The sequence below is a fragment of the Myotis nattereri genome (genome assembly GCF_964212035.1).
Source record: "Myotis nattereri genome assembly, chromosome: 21".
Classification (NCBI taxonomy): domain Eukaryota; kingdom Metazoa; phylum Chordata; class Mammalia; order Chiroptera; family Vespertilionidae; genus Myotis; species Myotis nattereri.
Genome location: NC_138097.1, coordinates 3,991,933 through 4,011,627, shown reverse-complemented (window position 1 = coordinate 4,011,627; position 19,695 = coordinate 3,991,933). Strand labels below are relative to the sequence as shown.

The following is a 19,695-nucleotide window of genomic DNA, read 5'->3' as shown; positions in this document are numbered from 1 at the left end:
TTTGAGGACGTGGCCATTGCCTTCTCTCAGGAGGAGTGGGGGCTCCTTGATGAGGCTCAGAGACTTCTGTACTGCGATGCGATGCTGGAAGTGTTTGCACTTGTGTCATCTGTAGGTAAGACCTTGATGTTCTCCCAGTGTCCTCAGATGATGACCTCTCTTCCTTTATTCCTCAGCCATAGCTTTCTCTCTCCCACAGCCAGAACATGGCCTCTGCTAATTTCCTCCACTTTCATGTCAAATGTGCAGTGGCTGCCAGGGATGAGCTGGAAGGGGATCCCTGAGCAAAGGACTCCACAAACATCCCTAACACCCGTAACCTCAAAAAGTACAGGAAGTGTTAGGGAGTCCAGAGTCTTGCAGTGAGCTTAATGGGTCCCAGCTTGTATTTTCTCTTCATGGAAGGCTGACAGTGTCCATATGCATGGATTCAACTTCTGCACTCTTTCTCTAGGTAAAGGTTCTTTGTGGCAACCTGTGCCATGTTATGGTCTTTACCTACATGAACCATTGGCTGTTCTTGTAAGGCCCCATTCGAATGTTCGTAATATTTTCTTCCCTGAATACTATAGCAAGCTGTATTGCTCTGGCCCAGTGGTGACTGCTCATTTCTGTATCACCTGTTCCTCTGCATCGGTGCCTCTGCAGTATTCTACAACATTGACTTGCACATGTGTTATGAAGTGCACATACATGCTCAAAACCAGCTACTCCGTTATTGAGTTTACTTGGAGTAAGAGAGAACCAACCTCTTGCACAGCTCGCCCTGGTCCCCAGCAGATAAGCCATGCTGAATGCTGTTAGTTGAAGTATTAGCTGGAGATCCATATTCTATTCCATGTGGTGCTTGCCATGTTTGTGTCATATTTCTGGTGAGGCCTCCCTGTGTTGTGATCTTTATTAGCCCAGAAAGTCACGAGAGCCTCTTATTAATCCTTCCTGCACATCTCTTATTTTCAGACATTTTCATGGGAGCAGCGTGTGATGTGTAACACACTTTTGCAATGGGACTTCCCCTGTCACACATTCAACATTCATTTCCTCACCATTTCTCACTTTTCAGGTTGTTGGCATAAAATGGAAGATGAGGAGGCCTGTTCTATTCAGAGTGTATCTATACAAGAAGAGTCACAGGTCAGGGCTTCTAAGACAACTCCAGCCACCCAGAAGATTCCTCTGTGTAAGCAGTGTTTCTCTGTGTTAAAAGATATTTTACATCTGACTGGTTCACATGCAGCATACTTTGAGCAGAAAGCCTTCTGTAGTGACGCATGTGTTGGAGACTTCTGTTTCAGTGCAAACCCTCACCAACAACAGAGGAATGAATGTGGAGAGGAGCCCTGGAAAGAAGCTATGAACAGGGCCTCCTTTGTGAGCAGGTGCAGCTTCTCCTTATCTTTGGTGCCTTCAACCAGCAGGGAGGTTGGGGAAGACTTGCAATACAACTCAGAGCTTCCCCAGCACCAGGCCACTCTCAACACTGAGGAGCTACACTGTGGCAGTGAGATTTCCCAGGAATTTCTCAGTGGAAAAAGTCATCACCAGTCAGGTAAATGTGAAAATGCTGCCATCCACAACCTGAAAGTTGTTCAGTGTCAGGGTATATGTTCTGCAGAACTGATTTGTGAGTGTAACAAATGTAGGAAAGTGTTTATACGAAACTTGAACGTCATTCGACATAAGAGAGTTCACACTGGAAAAAAGCAGTATGAGTGTAATGAATGTGGGAAGTTCTTCAGAAAAAGACGTGCACTCATTAAACACCAGAGATTTCACACTGGCGAGAAGCCATATGAGTGCAGACATTGTGGGAAGTTTTTCAGTTATAAGTCTACCCTCAAACAACACAACAAAGTTCACATAGGAGAAAGGCCATATAAGTGTAGAGAATGTGGGGTATCCTTTAGTCAAAGGCCTCACCTTAATGTACACCTTAGAGTTCACACTGGAGGGAAGCCATATGAGTGTACAGAATGTGGAAAGTCCTTTTGTCTAAGGGCTAACCTTGCTAGACACCTCAGAGTTCACACTGGAGAAAAGTTGTATGAGTGTAGAGAATGTGGGATATCCTTTCCTCGAAGGTATCACCTCACTGTACACCTCAGAGTTCACACTGGAGAGAATCCGTATGCGTGTAGAGAATGTGGGATGTCCTTTTGTGAAAGGGATCACCTCATTGAACACCAGACTGTTCACACTGGAGAGAAGCCATATGAGCGTAGAGAATGTGGGATGTCCTTTCGTCGAAGGGCTCATCTCACTGATCACCTCAGAATTCACAATGGAGGGAAGCCGTATGAATGTACTAAATGTGGAAAGTCTTTTACCCCCCAAAAATAGTCTTATTAAACATCTGAGAGTTCACACTGGAGAGAAGTTTTAAATGTGCGGGGAGCGTTTTATTTTATTCACTTAGAATAACAACACTGATGGCGACTCTTTGGGACCTATTTTCCTGAATTTAAACCCCTTTTTAATGGAACATACACTCTGCTAGATTCCTCCTAAGTTTCTGGTACAAGTGAGGCTTGAAGGAGGTGCATTGCACTTGGTAAGATGCCCAGAACTAATACCTGATTGATTTGTGGCTGAAGAGATTTCACCTCTACCACCTGGCTCACCTGAAGACTGTGTATCAGTCCCAACCTCTGTGGCATCAGGGAAAATGTATTCTGTGTTCTCACTTGTGCTTGAGAACATTATGATAACTCCAGCTCCTGACAGGATCTTCATTCCTTTATCTCTGTGGAGGTAATACACCTGGCCCAGGGTCATCAAGGGCACCCATCCTCAGCTAAGAAGTGCTGCCTCTGTCAGGGACATGTGGTTCTCACATTATGCTGTGATGAATTGTTCCAGATTCTAATTCGCCAACCTGCAAACCACTTGCTGTCCTCTGTTCTGGTTTATGATCTTTTAGTAAAGATGTTTTTTTTCTTTTGTACCTTTAATTTGTTATATTCATTTCCAGGGATGATTTTCAAGCACAATTGTGATCTATCATCATGTAGAGTTAACAGATATTGTGTGGATCCAAAACTTTCTGTGCTTTAGGAGGGATAGCATAATGCAAGAAAATAATTCCTTGACCAATATTGGTCATATTGCATTGCTGCTCAAGGCCTTGAAATAAAGACTGTGACTCTGTGGTTTTAATCTGCAGATTTGATCCTTGCCCCTATGGGGCTATGTAGGAGACGTCTAATTTTTTTTTCTCTCAATCTCTCTCTTTCTGTCCCCCTTCCCTTGCACTCTGTCTAAAAATCAATGGAAAAATATCCTCAGATGAGGATTACCAAAAAAAACCCCAAGCATTCACTCTGGTGCCCTGAGATGGCGCCTCTGCCTGCACCGCCCTCCTTTGCTCACTCTTTCCTGCCCTTTCCTGGGATGTTCCCACTGCAGCTGGGCTCACTGTGCCATTCCCAGGGTGTGGCAGAGAGGAGGCCCAGGCAAGGCCCTGGGAGGGATTTGGGTTCTGTGTCTGCCGGAGATGTGCTGGCCAGGGCTCTTCTGTCTCCATCCAGTGGTCCCTCCAGCCTGCTCTTCCCCACCCCCAGGCACCTGGCCTGCTGCAAATGAACCTACTGTGGGAGAATCCCCCTGATGCTTTGGGCCTCCAAATCAGTTCACCTTTAGAAAATCCTGCCTCCAGCCAACCCACTCACACCTCTGAGGCCCACTAGTGTTTGAGTCTCTTTTTTTCATTTTAGGGATTATTTTACACTTTAATTTTTTAAAAAGAAAGCATGCCACTCTCCCACCCCATTGCACAGCCAGTCCTGGAAGTAGCATGGGCTCTCCAGGATATGGTGTATATTTTCAATGGTGAGAACATTCTGCAATACCAGCATTTCCAGGAGAGGCTTGGTCTCCATAATAATTCCACATTCAGAGGATGAGTTGTGGTTGGCGTGCCCCTCCCTAAGTTTTGCCTGTGCATGGAAGACCTGAAATGAGGGGATAGTTCTTGGATTCTGGGGAATAGTGTGTTGCTGGGGTGTGTTTGAGGGGGCAGAGAGGTTGTGTGCCTGTGACCCGTGTTTCTGCCAGCTCATGGGCCAGGTTCCTTGAGTGTGTGGGCTGAGGGAAGGCTGTAGGGATAAGAATTTGAATCAGGCTGGATGGAGGGTCAGTAGCCATGGGTGGGCATGGTGGACACATATAAAGACTGAGGCTGTGGATACTGTTGAGCCCAGTTGTTTCAGACGCCCCAAATACAGAGTCCCCTGTCCTTGGGAACTGGCATCTAGTGGAGGACAGTCCACAAAAAAAAGTGGACCAGGATACCTGAGACAGGTGACAGCAGGTATGGGGAAAGGTGAAACCAGCATTTGTCAGTGGGGTCTTCACTGAGGAAGTCTGGGAAGGGGTGGCAGGCTCCAGGTGGGTGCCTGCAGGGAGCATGCCCTGTGCATTTGAGAATTGTAAGGAGGTCACTCTGGCTGTTTTTAACAGCAAAGATCAGAAAGTGGTAAAAAAAAAATTAAAATAAAATAAAAGGTGGTCGAATAGGCACAGGTTTGTGCATCTCGTCCTGAGCCAGACTGGAAATACAATTAAATTGAAGAACATCCGCCTGGTATTAACAAATTACATGCAGCTGAGCAGACAGTGTACAACAAGGAAGGGCAGAGGACGCCTAGAGAACGGCAAGAACTGGGAAGTGGGCTTGAGAAGGACTGCCAGCCAGTGGGCCCAGAGGGTGAGGAGAAACCTGTGTTGCTCCAAAGCTGCGTCCCTTCACGACGTGGGTAACACCCAACTGTGTAAGGAAAAGCCACAGGGCAGCTGGCTGCCAGGGAAACTGGACCAAAGACAAAAGCCCCAAAAGGCTGCCCCGTAAAGGAGGCCCAAGCAGCGCGGTGCTGGGGAGAGACGAAAGAGCAGTTTCATCTTTCTTTTTGTTCTGGTTTGGTTTTGTCTTTATTTTTATTCTCTAAACCCAGAACACAGGACTTTTCTATTGCAAACACTCACTCGGGGCTTTGGAGCAGAGAGAGAGGCACAGACTTGAGGTGCGTGAGGAGAGGCTAGGAGGAAAGCTGGGGGGAGAGACGTGGACAAGAGTCCTGCATTGGGAAATCCTTTTGTAAAAAATTCTCTATTTTTTAAAATTATCACATAAGTCTCCCTTTTCCCCCACTGACCTCTCCCTGGCTGCCCCTACCCCCCAGCACATGCCCTCACCCCCTTACTATGTCCAATGGTTATGCTCATATGCAAGCATGCAAGTCCTTCGGTTGATCTTTTACTCCTTTCCCCTTCCCTGCCTTCCCTCTTAGTTTGGATGGTCTGTTCAATGCTTCTATGATGCTGGCTCTATTTTTATTCATCAGTTTATGTTTTACATTATAAACCACAAATGAGTGAGATCATATGATATTTATCTTTCTCTGATGGCCTTATTTCCCTTAGCGTAATGCTCTGTAGGTCCATTCCTACTGTTGCAAATGGTAAGAGTTCCTTCTTTTTTACCATAGTGTAGTATTCCATTGTGTAGATGTACCACAGGTGTTTTTTTTTAAAATCCATTCATGTGCTGATGGGCATTTAGGCTGTTTCCAAATTGTAGCTATTATAACTACGATTGTGCTGCTGTGAACATAGGGGTGCATATATCTTGGTGTTTCTGATTTCTTGGGATATATTGCTAGAAGTGTGACATTCTTAGCTTCCAAACCTAAGCAGCCATTTATCCCCAGGAGAGCTAGCCCCTCCCAGTAGGTTCAGGGAAGGAGATACTGCATGCCATACTGCATTTTGAGCTTTATAGAGGAAACAAAGGCAGAGACCAAGCTTATGGGTTTGAATAGTCCCAAAGAGCCCTCAGTGACTGGATTGGGAGAGGGGCTGGTCCACCCTGCTATTCGGGGAATCAGACTGATAAAAACTCCAAGTTGCCAGCTAACCCGATTGGTCTCCATATAAGGACTTATGATCAACCAAGACCAGAGTAATATTTTGGGACACACATGGAGGAGCAACTCTGGGTCAGGGAAAAAACACTGATCTTATTGCCTGAAACAGAAACAGCCCCCTTCCCACCTAAAGCCCTGCCACAAACGGATGCTTGAATGATTTAAGACTGACAGCCAGAAGACAGGAAAAGAGGGCAGATTGACCCTGCTTGTTTCAACCCAAAACCTTTGGAGACGGACACAAGCAGAGAACCTGTGGATCACTTGGAGCTTCAAGCAGGGAGTTCAAAGCCAAAAGGCAGTGACTGACAGTGTCCAGCACCTCAGTACCTAACAGGAAGCCCAGAATTAGCTGACAGAAGAGTGGGGTCCTACACCACCAGCCATGAGGCATTACTACTCAGCTGAAGTGAATGACACTTCGCTTTTTTATTTTATTTTTTTAAAATATATTTTATTGAATTTCTTACAGAGAGGAAGGGAGAGAGACAGAGAGTTAGAAACATCGATGAGAGAGAAACATCGATCAGCTGCCTCCTGCACATCTCCTACTGGGGATGTGCCCGCAACCCAGGTACATGCCCTTGACCGGAATCAAACCTGGGACCTTTCAGTCCGCAGGCTGACGCTCTATCCACTGAGCCAAACCGGTTTCGGCGCTTTTTTATTTTTATTATTTTATTTTATTTTATTTTATTTTATTTTTCTTTTAATTAAATCTTTATTGTTCAGATTATTACATTTGTTCCTCTTTCCCCCCCCCCCCATAACTCCCCTCCTCCCAGTTCCCGCCCCCCCTGCCCTCACTCCCCACCCACTGTCCTCATCCATAGGTGCACGATTTTTGTCCAGTCTCTTCCCGCATCTCCCACACCCCTTCCCCCCCCAAGAATAGTCAGTCCATTCCCTTTCTATGTCCCTGATTCTATTATAATCAACAGTTCATTCTGTTCATCAGATTATTTATTCACTTGATTCTTAGATTCACTTGTTGATAGATGCATATTTGTTGTTCATAATTTGTATCTTTACCTTTTTCTTCCTCTTCCTCTTCTTAAAGGATACCTTTCAGCATTTCATATAATCCTGGTTTGGTGGTGATGAACTCCTTTAGCTTTTCCTTATCTGTGAAGCACTTTATCTGACCTTCAATTCTGAATGATAGCTTTGCTGGATAAAGTAATCTTGGTTGTAGGTTCTTGGTATTCATCACTTTGAATATTTCTTGCCACTCGCTTCTGGCCTGCAAAGTTTCTGTTGAGAAATCAGCTGACAGTCGCATGGGTATTCCCTTGTAGGTAACTGAGTTTCTTTCTCTTGCTGTTTTTAAGATTCTCTCTTTATCTTTTGCTCTTGGCATTTTAATGATGATGTGTCTTGGTGTGGTCCTCTTTGGATTCCTTTTGTTTGGGGTTCTCCGCGCTTCTTGGACCTGTAAGTCCATTTCTTTCACCAGGTGGGGGAAGTTTTCTGTCATTATTTCTTCAAATAGGTTTTCAATATCTTGCTCTCTCTCATCTTCTGGCACCCCTATAATTCCGATGTTGGTACGCTTGAAGCTGTCCCAGAGGCTCCTTACACTATCCTCGCATTTTTGGATTCTTTTTTCATTTTGCTTTTCCGGTTGGGTGTTTTTTGCTTCCTCGCATTTCAAATCATTGACTTGATTCTTGCGCTCCTCTGGTCTGCTGCCGGGAGTCTGTATAATATTCGTTATTTCAGTCCGTGTATGCTTAATTTCTAGGTGGTTCCCCAATATACGATCGAGGGTCTCATTAGTTTTCTTGTAGATCTCATTAAGTTTATCGGCGGCTTCTAAACAGTTCTTGAGAGACCTTAAAAGTGTGGTTCTGAACTCTAGATCTTCCATTGACAATTTTGTCCTGTTTCTTTGTCTCTGCATTTTGTTATGCTTCCTTGGTGCACCCCCTAGTGGTCTTTGTGCACAGTCTTATAGTTAAACCTTGATTGTTGTAGCTAATTCCAGGGAGGGTTTGACCTCCAGGCCAAGTGTCTATGAGAATCAGCTGTGTCTGCAGTGAGAGAACTTCTGTCCTCTAGGGAGGTGCTAATCTAGCCTTTGCCTGAGGCTATCCGGCAAATGCCTCTGTGCAGGGCTTGGGCGGGGCGGTTCCACACAGGATCAACAGGGTGGGCCCGAGAGAGCAGTGATGGCGGCTCTCAGTCCTGTCCCCAGGGGCTCTGCCTCTCTGAGTCCCAGCAATGGCTGCAAACCTCGAAGAGAAAGCTGCACTCGCTCTGACTGAAACCAGACAGTCGCGCTTCTCCCGTTTGAGTCTGGGTCCCTAAAGACTCGCCCAGATCTGGAGCTCAGAGTCTGCAACTCCCTCCCGATTGAAAACGCCAACCGCGCCCTCCGCCGCCAGCCTGTTCCGTGCACTCCGCACCTCAGAATTTGACTTCAGCACTGCTCCTCCTCTGAGTGTCCGTATGCGTTTCTCTTTCCTCCTAGTTGTAGGACTTCCACTCAGCCAGCGTTCCTGTGGTTCTGGGTGATGTCCCTTCCGTTTTTTGGTTTCACTTTTGAAGTAGTTGTTCAAAGCAGCAAACTCTGGCGTTAACCTATGCTGCCATCTTGGTTCTCCTCTATTTTTATTATTTTAAAATGTTTATTATTGTTTTTACTTTCATCTTATTTTTGGAACCTTTTTCTTTCTCACTTCTCTTATTCCTGTCTTTCATGTCTTTTAGCCATTTTAGTTTTTCTATTTCCTTTCTTTTTTCTTTTTTTAAAAATGGATCTACTTTACCTGCTTTATTGATGTGTTATTATTTTAGTCTCTGTTAGTTTATTCACATATCTAATTTCCTCTTCCCTGATCCTACTCCATTTCCCCTTCTCTTTTCTTTTTCTTTTCTTTTTATTTGTAGTTCTTTTCTTTTTTTTTAAAATACATTTTATTGATTTTTTACAGAGAGGAAGGGAGAGAGATAGAGAGTTAGAAACATCGATGAGAGAGAAACATCGATCAGCTGCCTCCTGTACATCTCCCACTGGAGATGTGACCGCAACCCAGGTACATGCCCTTGGCCGGAATCGAACCTGGGACCTCTCAGTCCACAGGCTGATGCTCTATCCACTGAGCCAAACCGGTTTCGGCTCTTTTCTTTACAATGCTTTTTATTTTTTCTCTCTTGTCTTGCTCGTTTCTTCTCCTAATTTTTTTTTTAACTTGTTTCACTTCTTAAATTTAGGGCTTCCTGATGTCGCCTCTAATCTCCTTTGCAAAATAATTTAATTTTCTTTTTACCTTCTCATTTCTTTTCTCCATCCTCTATTCCAAACTGTGGTCCTTCACCTATTTATCCAACTCCTTAATCTTATTTTCTTTATTTAAGCTAAGCATCTACAGATTCTGCCACCCATATTTTTTTCTGGGTGTTTCTTGTTTATGCCTTTTGGTTTGTTTGTTTTGTTGTGTTTTCTTCCCCGGTATTTTTTCTTTCTTTCTTTCTTTTTTTCTTTCTTTCTTTCTTTCTTCTTTCTTTCTTTCTTTCTTTCTTTCTTTCTTTCTTTCTTTCTTTCTTCTTTCTTTCATCCTTCCTGTCATTCTTGCTGTCTTTTCTCTTTGCTTATTATCTTTTCTATGGTTGTCACTTTTGTCAGGGTTATAGGTGTCTTGAGTACATTCGTGTTCTGTTCCTTCTGTGTTGTGTCTTATCCTGTTGTGTTTTGTGCATTTGGCTCAGTGCCTCCACATCCATTAGCACAACGTTGTAATGAGCAAGCCACATAATAAGACACCCTAAGAGGAGACTCCATTTATGAAATGGACAATAACATTCAAGACCTAATTGCATGAGAATAACCCAAATGTTTCAAGTAGGATGCCTCTCTCGAATACCCAGCCCTGATGACCTGAAAGACTGCCTCACTGGGTACTACAAAACATCTAGTACATCAAAAAGTCTGGGTGGCATAGCAGTTTGATTAATGCATAGAATTAATTACAAGAGAACAGAAAAAATATGGAGTCAAAGAAACAACCCCCAAATGAAAGTCAAGGAGGAATCACTGGAAAAGGAACTAAATGAAATGGATGCAAGCAGTTTGTCAGAGAAATAGTTCAAAGTAATGGTAATGAGGATGCTGAAACGTCCTGATGAGAAATTCACCAACATGTGTAAGAATCGAGGGGAAATGAGGAATGACATAGATTCAACAAATAACACAATGGAAGTTTTTAATGGGAGACTAGAAGAAGCTAAGGACCAAATCAGCAAGATAGAAGGTAGAAAAAAACCCACCCAAGCAGTGCAACAACAGGAGAAAAATTAAGAAGCAGGAGGAGAGTCTAAGACCCTTCTGGGATAACATGAAATGAAACAAAATGCACATAATAGGGGATCCAGAAGTAGAGGAAGCTGAGCAAGGAATAAAAAAAACTGTTTGAAGAAATAATGAGAGCCCTAACTGGTTTGGCTCAGTGGGTAGAGCATCCGCCTGCAGACTGAAAAGTCCCAGGTTCAATTCGGGCCAAGGGTATGTACCTTGATTGTGGGCACATCCCCAGTAGGAGGTGTGCAGGAGACAGCTGATCAATGTTCCTCTCTCACTGATGTTTCTAACTCTCTATCCCTCTCCCTTCGGTTCTGTGAAAAATCATATATATATATTATTGCTAAAAGTATTACAAAGGGTATTACATATGTGTCCCTCCCCTCCCCCCCACCATTAACAATCCCCTGGCTGCCCCTACCACCCAGTGTCTTGTGCCCATTGGTTATGCTTATATGCATGCATACAACTCCTTTGGTTGATCTCTTACCCACCTCCCTCCTGCCCCGCAACTGTCCCCAGCCTTCCCGCAGCAATTTGACAATCTGTTTGAGGAGGCTCTGCCTCTGTATCTATTGTTCAAAAGTTTATAATGGTCTCTATTATCCATGAGTGAGTGAGATCATGTGGTATTTTTCCTTCATTGACTGGCTTATTTCACTTAGCATAATGCTCTCCAGCTCCATCCATGCCGTTGCAAATGGTAAGAGTTCCTTCTTTTTTACAGCAGCATAGTATTCCATCCTGTAGATGTACCACAGTTTTCTAATCCATTCATCTACTGATGGGCTTTTAGGCTGTTTCCAGATCTTAGCTATGGTGAATTGTGCTGCTATGAACATAGGGGCACATATATCTTTTCTGATTGGTGTTTCTGGTTTCTTGGGATATATTCCTAGAAGTGGGATCACAGGGTCAAATGGGAGTTCCATTTTTAGTTTCTTGAGGAAATTCCACACTGTCTTCCATAGTGGCTACACCAGTCTGCATTCCCACCAGCAGTGCACGAGTGTTCCTTTTTCTCCACATCCTCTCCAGCACTTGTCGTTTGTTGATTTGTTGATGATAGCCAGTCTGACAGGTGTGAGATGGTACCTCATTGTTGTTTTGATTTGCATCTCTCGGATGATTAGTGACTTTGAGCATGTTTTCATATGTCTCTTGGCTTTCTGAATGTCTTCTTTTGAAAGGTGTCTATTTAGATCCTTTGCCCATTTTTTGATTGGATTGTTTATCTTCCTTTTGTTAAGTTGTATGAGTTCCCTATAAATTTTGGAGATTAGGCCCTTATCAGATATGACATGGCAAATATGTTTTCCCACGCAGTGGGTTTTCTCGTTGTTTTGTTGATGGTTTCTTTTGCTGTGAAGAAGCTTTATATTTTGATGTAGTCCCATTTGTTCATTTTCTCTTTAGTTTCAAGTGCCCTAGGAGCTGTATCAGTGAAGAAATTGCTTCGGCATATGTCTGAGATTTTGTTGCCTATGGATTCTTCCAGAATTTTTATGGTTTCCTGTCGTACATTTAACTCCTTTATCCATTTTGAGTTTATTTTTTTGTATGGTGTAAGTTGGTGATCTAGTTTCATTTTCTTGCATATATCTGTCCAATTTTCCCAACACCATTTATTGAAGAGACTATCTTGGCTCCATTTATGTTCTTGCCTCCTTTGTCAAATATTAATTGAGCATATTGGTTCGGGCTGATTTCTGGGCTCTCTATTCTATTCCATTGATCTATATGCCTGTTCTTCTGCCAGTACCCGGCAGTTTTGAGAACAGTGGCTTTGTAATACATCTTGATATCTGGTATTGAGATCCCACCTACTTTGTTCTTTCTCAGGAATGCTGCAGGTATTCGGGGTCTTTTTTTATTCCAGATGAATTTTTGGAGAGTTTGTTCTAGATCTGTGAAGTATGCCATTGGTATTTTAATGGGAAGTGCATTGAATTTATAGATTGCTTTGGGTAGTATGGACATTTTAATGATGTTGATTCTACCAATCCATGAACACGGTATGTTCTTCCATCTGTTTATGTCTTCCTCTATCTCTTTTTCTACATCCTGTACTTTTCTGAGTAGAGGTCTTTTACCTCTTTAGTTAAGTTTATTCCTAGGTAGCTTAATTTTTTTGGTGGGATGGTAAATGGGATTGTTTTTATATTCTCTCTTTCTGAAAGTTCACTATTCGTGTATAGAAATGCCTCATATTTCTTGGGGTTAATTTCGTATCCTGCTACATTGCCAAATTCATGTATTAAGTCTAGTAGCTTTTTGATGGAGTCTCTAGGGTTTTGTATGTATATCATGTTGTCTGCAATAAGGATAGTTTTGCTTCCTCTTTTCCAATTTGGATGCCTTTTATTTCTTCTTCTTGCCTAATTGCAATGGCTAATACTTCCAGTACTATGTTGAACATGAGTGGTGAGAGTGGGCATCCCCGTCTTGTTCCTGTTCTTAGGGGAAATGGTGTTAGTTTTGTCCATTGAGTATGATGTTGGCTGTGGGCCTGTCATATATGGCTTTTATTATGTTGAGGTATGATCCTTCTATTCCCACCTTGCTGAGAGTTTCTATCAAAAATGGGTGTTGGATTTTGTCAAATGCTTTTTCTGCATCAATTGATATGACTATGTGTTTTTTTTCTTTCAATTTGTTTATGTGATGTATCACGGTTATTGATTTGCGGATATTATACCATCCTTGCATCCCTGGGATAAATCCTACTTGATCATGGTGTATGATCTTTCTAATGTACTTACTGCTAGATCCGATTTGCTAAGATTTTGTTGAGGATTTTGGCATCTATGTTCATGAGGGATATTGGCCTGTAATTCTCTTTCATTGTATTGTCTTTACCTGGTTTTGGTATTAGGGTGATGCTGGCTTCATAGAATGAGCTTGGACATGTTCTTTCCTCTTGAATTTTTTGTAGTATTGTGAGAAGTATAGGTTTTCCTTCTTCCTTGAATGTTTGGTAAAACTCCCCTGTGAAGCCGTCTGGTCCTGGGCTTTTGTTTGCTGGAAGCTTTTTGATGACTGCTTCAATTTCTTCCTGAGAGGGAATTTTATAGCTCTACAGGTCTACCTCAAAAAAACAAGAAAAAAATAGTAGTAAATCATCTAACACTACAACTCAAAGAATTAGAAAGAGAGCAACAAGAAAAGCCCAGTGTGAGCAGAAGGAAGGTGATAATAAAGATCAGAGCAGAAATAAATGACATAGATAACAAAAAAAAAAATACATAAAATCAATGAAACCAAGAGCTGGTTCTTTGAAAGGATAAACATGATTGATGAACATCTAGCCAGGCTCACCAAGAAGCAAAGAGACAGGACCCAAATAAACAAAATCAGAAACGATAGAGGCAAAGTAACAACAGACCTCACAGAAATACAAATGATTGTTAAAAAATACTATGGACAACTCTACTCCAATAAACTAGACAACCTGGAGGAAATGGACATATTCCTAGAAAAATACAACATTCCAAAACTCAATCAGGAAGAATCTAAAAATCTCAATAGGCCAATAGCTATGGAAGAAATTGAAGCAGTCATCAAAAAGCTTCCAGCAAACAAAAGCCCAGGTCTAGACGGCTTCACAGGGGAGTTTTACCAAACATTCAAGGAAGAACTAACACATATCCTCCTCAGACTATTACAGAAAATTCAAGAGGAAAGAACACTTCCAAGCTCATTCTATGAAGCCAGCATCACCCTAATACCAAAACCAGGTAAAGACAATACAATGAAAGAGTATTACAAGCCAATATCCCTCATGAACATAAATGCCAAAATCCTCAACAAAATCTTAGCAAATCGGATCTAGCAGTAAGTACATCAGAAAGATCATACACCATGACCAAGTAGTATTTATCCCAGGGATGCAAGGCTGGTACCATATCCGCAAATCAATAAACGTGATACATGACATAAACAAATTGAAAGAAAAAACCACATAGTCATATCAATTAATGCAGAAAAAGCATTTGACAAAATCCAACACCCATTTTTGATAGAAACTCTCAGCAAGGTGGGAATAGAAGGATCATACCTCAACATAATAAAAGCCATATATGACAGGCCCACAGCCAACATCATACTCAATGGACAAAAACTAATACCATTTCCCCTAAAAACACGAACAAGACAGGGATGCCCACTCTCACCACTCCTGTTCAACACAGTACAGGAAGTATTAGCCATTGCAATTAGACAAGAAGAAGAAATAAAAAGCATCCAAATTGGAAAAGAAGAAGTAAAATTGTTCTTATTTGTCCATGACATGATATTATACATAAAAAACCCTAAAGACTCCATCAAAAACGTATTAGACTTAATAAATGAATTTGGCAATGTAGCATGGTACAAAATTAATGCCAAGAAATCTATGGCATTTCTATACAACAATAGTAAACTTACAGAAAGAGAGACTAAAAAAAAACAATCCCATTCACCATCACACCAAAAAAATTAAGCTACCTAGGAATAAACTTAACTAAAGAGGTAAAAGACCTTTACTCAGAAAACTACAGGATGTAGAAAAAAGAGATAGAGGAAGACATAAATAGATGGAAGAACATACCATGTTCACGGATTGGTAAAATCAACATCATTAAAATGTCCATACTACCCAAAGCAATCTATAAATTCAACGCACTTCCCATTAAAATACCAATGGCATATTTCACAGACCTAGAATGAACTCTCCAAAAATTCATCTGGAATAAAAAAAAGACCCCAAATAGCTGCAGCGATCCTGAGAAAGAACAAAGTAGATCGGATCTCAATATCAGATATCAAGCTGTATTACAAAGCCACTGTTCTCAAAACTGCCGGGTACTGGCACAAGAACAGACATATAGATCAATGGAATAGAATAGAGAGCCCAGAAATCAGCCCGAACCAATATGCTCAATTAATATTTGACAAAGGAGGCAAGAACATACAATAGAGTCAAGGTAGTCTCTTCAATAAATGGTGTTGGGAAAATTGGACAGATACATTCAAAAAAAATGAAACTAGATCACCAACTTACACCATACAAAAAAAAATAAACTCAAAATGGATAAAGGACTTAAATGTACGACAGGAATCCATAAAAATACTAGAAGAATCCAAAGGCAACAAAATCTCAGACATACACCGAAGCAATTTCTTCACCGATACAGCTCCTAGGGCATTGAAACTAAAGAGAAACAAATGGGACTACATCAAAATAAAAAGCTTCTGCACAGCAAAAGAAACAATCAACAAAACAACAAGAAAGCCCACTGCATGGGAGAACATATTTGCTAATGTTATCACCTATAAGGGTTTATCTCCAACATTTATAGGGAACTCATACAACTTAACAAAAGGAAGATAACAATCCAATCAAAAAATGGGCAAAGGATCTAAATAGACACTTTTCAAAAGAGGACATTCAGAAAGCCAAGAGACATATGAAAACATGCTCAAAGTCATTAATCATCTGTGAAATGCAAATCAAAACAACAATGAGGTACCATCTCACACCTGTCAGAATGGCTATCATCAAGAAATCAAGAAACGACAAGTGCTGGAGAGGATGTGGAGAAAAAGGAACACTTGTGCACTGCTGGTGGGAATGCAGACTGGTGTAGCCACTATGGAAGACAGTATGGAGTTTCCTTAAAAAACTGAAAATGGAACTCCCATTTGACCCTGTGATCCCACTTCTATGAATATATCCCAGGAAAACAGAAACACCAATCTTGAATTTGGGGAGACTTTGTTTGTGGCCCAATATGTGGTCTATTTTTTAAATGTCCCTGTTCGTGTGGCTGCTCCTCCTTGGACCTGGGCTGCTGCTTAGAAGTTTTTTTCTGATTAGAAGTTTTCTGATTAATTGTTCATAGCAGTACAATTCACGATAGCTAAGATCTGGAAACAGCCTAAGTGCCCATCAGGAGATGAATGGATTAGAAAACTGTGGTACATCTACATGATGGAATACTATGCTGCTGTAAAAAAGAAGGAATTCTTACCATTTGCAACAGCATGGATGGAACTGGAGAGCATTATGCTGAGTGAAATAAGCCAGTCAATGAAGGAAAAATACCACATGATCTCACTCATTTCTGGATAATAAAGACCATTATAAACTTATGAACAAAAATAGATACAGAGGCAGAGCAGCCTCAAAGAGACTATCAAACTATGTTGGGAAGGTGGGGGAGGGCTTGGGGGCTGGGGGAGGGCGGGTTAGAGATCAACGGAAGGACTTGTATGCATGCATATAAGCATAAGCAATGGAAATAAGATACTGGGGGGTAGGGGATGCCAAGGTTTTGTCAAGGGTGGGGAAAAAAAAGGAGACATATGTAATACTCTTTGTAATACTTTAAGCCAGGGGTCCTTAAACTTTTTAAACAGGGGGCCAGTTCACTGACCCTCAGACCGTTGGAGGGCCAGACTATAGTTTTTTTAAAAAACGAGTCGGCTGCTAAGCAACAGGCAGTGGCGGCAAAAATACCCGGCGGGCCAGATAAATGTTTTCGGTGTGCCGCATGTGGCCTGCGGGCCGTAGCTTGAGGACCCCTGCTTTAAGCAATAAAACAATTACAAAAATAAAGTAAAATCCTATATAATAAAAGCCTAATATGCTCATTTTGCCCGGTTATCCAGTCAGCCATTCAACCAAAGTGTAATCCTATCTAATAAAAGACAAAGAGGTTAATTGACCGTACCTTCATTATGCTTCCCATTGGCTAATCAGGGTGATATGCGAATTAATTTGCATATGTAGGCTCCAAGCGGTGGAGCGAAACCAAACAGCCCCCAAGCTGGCCGAGCAGCAAGGCCTCATGGCCCCATGATCAGCAGAGCCGCGAGGCCTCCCAGCCCTGGGATCAGCAGAGCAGCGAAGCCTGATGGCTGGGAGGGGGGCTGTGGCCGGAGCCCAGCCAGAGCGAAGGCCTTGGTCCTGGGTGCCAGAGAAAAACTGGTGTCAGCAGCCAAGGGAAGGGAAGGCCTATTACACGAATCTCTTTGTGCAACAGGCCTCTAGTATGCTAATAATATGCTAAGGCCTCTCAACTGCTAACTATGACGTGCACTGACCACCACTGGGCAGATGCAACAACTGGTAGGTTAGCTTGCTGCTGGGGTTTGGCCAATTGGGACTGAGCGGGAGAGGCCGGACACACTCTGGAGCCTCCTGCAGTCCCTTCCCAGCTGACCAACCTCCTGCATCCCTCCCCAGCCATGATCATGCACTTGTGGGGTCCCTCGGCCTGGCCTGGCCTCTGCCCTCTCGAAATCGGGCTCACAGACCCCGGACCCGCCCCCCCCCCCCCCCCCCCGAGTGTTTGAACTGGGTCTCTACACTGAAGTAAATATATAAATAATTGCCCCTTCTCAAAGGGTAGAGAGTGGGATTGGTTTAGGGGGAAGTTTCTTCAAACCTGTGCTATTTAAACAACTCTTGGACACGGAGAAAAAAGACAGATGGGCTGGTTCCAAGCAGCCCTGCCCAGGACAAGGGGAGCTGTGCCCCAGTCCTGACCCAGCTGCCCTTGAGGGTGGCTACTCACCCAGTCAGGCCCACAGCACTCAGCCAAGCCATATTGATTTACCCACAGGGTAGCTGCCTTCATCCCCTCAGCTAAACTGACCCATTTTCTCCCATCTCAGAGGAAGAATGCTCCTGTCTACCCCTCTAAGGAAACGTGGGGACACTGAGGCACAGGGAGGGGTGGTTCCCAGCGCAATCCTCACTTGGATGAAGTTAGGGATAAAGGAGCTGGGAGCTAAGGCAAAGGAGAGGCTGGGTGACTTCTGTCCTGGAGAAAACAGGACGCCAGGGGTGGGCGCCAGGGAACAGGGGGGCCCTTGGCCATCCCTATGGATATGCTGAGGGCCCAGAAAGAGGAGTTCTTTGAGGTGGATGCTGGAGGGGGAGGTGTTTCTTTGTGGAGTGGGTGGTAGGTCTTGGGAGCCCTCAGGGCCTTTTGAGGTCAGATGCCTCCAAGATGCTGACCTACTGGGCTTGGACACGGGCTCAACCAGGTTGCTCCAGGCCCCTCCGCGGCTGGTCTGGGCCATGGACTCCGAGACTTCTGGTCCCTGTGCGAAATGACACTGTCAGCGACACACTGAGGGAGCTGGGTCTCCAGTCTGGTGACTTATCCGGGGGACTGAGTTGGGCTGTTAATGCCTCCTTGGAGATAGTTGCTCTCTCTCTCTCTCTCGCTCTCTCTCTCTTTAGTTAATCCTCAAACGTGTATATTTTTCCATTGATTTTTAGAGAGAGTGGAAGGGAACAGAGAGAAACATGGATGTTAGAGAATCGTATTGATTGGTTGCCTCCGGCACACACCCGGACTAGGGCCGGGGAACCTGCCACCAGGTACATGGCCTTCACCAGAATCGAACCTGGGACCTTTTAGTCCGCAGGCCGACGCTCTGAGACACACCAGCCAGGCCTGGGGAATAGTTGCTCTCAATGCAGGTGACAGTGGGCTCAGCGCTCCAGGGAGGCGAGCGAGATATTGATCAGACAAAGACGCAGTAACCCGGACTCCAGGCAGATGGCGCCCAGAGCACCGCCTGGGGACAGAAGGAACCACCCCGCAGCCCATGGGCCTCTTCCTCCCATGGCGGGTCCCTGGGTCTCTTTGCTCCCCCCCATAGGCACCTCTTAGAGCGTCCCTTCCCCAATTGCGCCAGAGGGGGGCACTGTTGCTGGTGAATGAAACCAGGTTAAGTCCCAGAAGCGCGGATAAGTGGTGCCGGTCTCCCCACCCACAGCCATCACAAAGCGGGCGCATCTCAGCCTGCGGGCAACCAAAAGCGCGATTTGCCCTCCCCCCTCCCCCCTCCCCCGATCCCCTGCCCCGCTTCCCAGGCGGGTCTTCCCAGTCTCCACGCAACAATATAGCTGGGGCGGCGCCAGCGGCCTCATTTGCATACGCCGCGGCTCGGCCAATGGGCTGCGCTGGGGGCTTTGGAACGCGGTGTTGCCAACCGCCCTGGTGCGCGGGTGCTGGAGTGACCCCGGCGAGGCCGTGGCTGTGCCCGCGGCCCTGGAGGCGGGCCCGGCGGAGCCCAGCGCCGGGGGACCGGCCCTGGCGCCCGTTCCCCCGGCGCTGCGCGTCCGCGAGTCCCGGCCCAGCTTTGACACGACGCAGTTCCGGGGGCGCCCGCCATCGTTGTCGGTGGGGACGCTGAAGAAACAGATACTCCAAGCCAGCCAGGTGGGGGCGCGGAGCGGGGCGCGGGAAAGGAGGGGGCTGGGTCCCCGACGCTCCGGGACCTGAGGGCTCCAGATCTGCCCGCCTAGAGTGCGCGGGGGTGGAGTCAGGGTCTCGGGGCTGAGAATGTGGCGGGCCGCAGCGTCTCCGCGCGGAGAGGGGGGCGACCGGGGACCCCGCTCGTGCCTCTCCCCCTCCCACGCGCTGGGGGTCCCCGCGGGCATATGCGGGCCGGGGACCCCGCGTCCTGCCCTCC

At 44.6% G+C, this 19,695-nt stretch overlaps 1 protein-coding gene across 1 annotated transcript in view; it reads left to right on the top strand.

The window, feature by feature from the left end:
• Window positions 1-19,228: 19,228 nt before the first annotated feature.
• The window catches only part of LOC308535771 (endophilin-A3-like), a 40,817-nt gene continuing 40,350 nt past the window's right edge, over window positions 19,229-19,695 (top strand). Inside the window, exon 1 of the mRNA XM_081114778.1 lies at window positions 19,229-19,442. The gene's annotated coding sequence lies outside the window, so the exon portion shown is untranslated. The remainder of the gene's footprint in view (window positions 19,443-19,695) is intronic.